The following is a 1,822-nucleotide window of genomic DNA, read 5'->3' as shown; positions in this document are numbered from 1 at the left end:
TGCAGGCACCAGGATACCGGTAGTAAAAGCGAACTTATTCCGTCGGCAGGTTTCAGGATTTTAAGTTAATTTAGGAGTAATCACAGTGCTGTGTCATCTGCGATGTGTCTGTCTCACGGCCAGCTCCCAGGTTTGATTAATACTTTGTAATAAATACATGAATAAAGCACAGTCATACTCAGTTTTGCCCCCGCTGTATTTTTAAATACGCAGTAGAGTTATTTAAAGGTAGTAGAGGACATTTACCTGTATATAAAAAACGCGCCCTATGGCACACATAACTGAGACTGCGCCTTTTAGTACGGTGCGCCTTATGGTCGTGAAAATACGGTATGTCGTTTGCAATTTTTTATTATGAAACTTAAAGGAGAAAAAAAAATGATTAGTTGGATTTCGTAGAAAAAAAAAAGCCCCTATATATTAGTGTTTATGTTTTATATTAAGCTGAAACACTCATCTCTCACCCTGCACATAAGGAAACTGAAAAGAAAAGCAGTGTACTTGGCAACGCCCTTCTTTAAATAAAAAAAGAGGAAGAAAAGAAATGTTTGTTATGTAGAGATTGCATGTTTGCACATTTAATAAAAGCTCAAGCCTTGAACATCTACTTTAAAAGCATAATACTACATTTAGCAGGTAATCCCTATTATGTGCTAAGTTTTGCTGAACTGAGGCATTTCCCCCTTTATCTGAGCAAACAGATAAGGAAAACAATGAGCAACTGTCACTTGATAATAAATCAAGTGACAAAGACTGAAGCGTCACGTTTCTTCAGCAGCCATAGTTTGTAGTTAAATACAAGTTTAGTTTATACCTTTATATAATCTCTTCTTTGTATACTTATATTCAATATAGGCTAAAAATGCAGTTTATTTCATTACACTGATTGGTATAAATAAAAGGGACTAAACAGATGGGAAATATTGTTGATTTTTGACGTAACTGAACCAGAAAAAGAAGCAAATGTACCGAGGGTGACGAATGATTCTATAAAAACTATCATCAGCTTTTAACCTCGAACATCATCAGTTATGTGTGGATGAACCGCAAATAGAGGGAAATGAGACAATGATGAGTAAGACAGCTCCTTCTTAAAGATAAAAGTCAAGTCAAAAGACGGGAAGCAACAGAGGGTGCAGCTTCTTATACAGTAAGGGGAAAATCAGCTCATTTCACACGCATTGCTTATAGTGTGCTCTGGTATACCAGCACGTCAATGGAAAGTTCAGTGGAAGGAAAACCTATGATAAATAAAAAGGGAGCACTGTGGGTTTACTTTGTGTTTCTAAGACCACAGTCAGTGATGAGGCAGAATATTTTGATCTCTTCCTGGTTCCATTTACATACAAGTTTATTTAGATGTTAACCAAATATTTAAACAGGATACTCAGTTTAATGACTGTGTTTGGTCACAACATTTTTTTTTCTTGGCTTAAGCCTCAAGAAAATAGAAGAGCAGAGCACAGGCCGATGGCCTCCGTCCTGAACTAAATCAGTAATTCATGCAAAAAAAAATACTGGGTATTATACAGAAAAACACTTTCATTAGGCTGCGATTTCAAAATTAGAACATGTTTTTATTTTTCCCACATAATACTTCTATTATTCTATAAACACAGGTTTCGTTGTTGTAAGCTAAATTACTATACAAAATAAAAGTTTAAGGTCATATTCACTGAAACGCACTGAAAGAAGCATTTCTCACAGCGAATTTTAAAATAGCACCATCTAGTGGTGATACAATCACATTGTTGACAAAGACGCTAAAAATCATTCATTTTCATTAATAATTAGCAATATATATATATATATATATATATAT

The 1,822-nt window shown here is 34.7% G+C and overlaps 1 protein-coding gene across 1 annotated transcript in view; it reads right to left on the bottom strand.

The window, feature by feature from the left end:
• Positions 1-1,822, bottom strand: part of rnf121 (ring finger protein 121) — a 16,097-nt gene that overhangs the window by 9,316 nt on the left and 4,959 nt on the right. The gene's annotated exons all lie outside the window — the stretch shown is intronic.

The sequence above is a fragment of the Cyprinodon variegatus genome, unplaced genomic scaffold (genome assembly GCF_000732505.1).
Source record: "Cyprinodon variegatus isolate N-32 unplaced genomic scaffold, C_variegatus-1.0 Scaffold760, whole genome shotgun sequence".
In the NCBI taxonomy this organism is placed as follows: Eukaryota; Metazoa; Chordata; class Actinopteri; order Cyprinodontiformes; family Cyprinodontidae; genus Cyprinodon; species Cyprinodon variegatus.
Note: the sequence above shows the minus strand (reverse complement) of the source record. Positions and strands in the feature narration are given on the sequence as shown.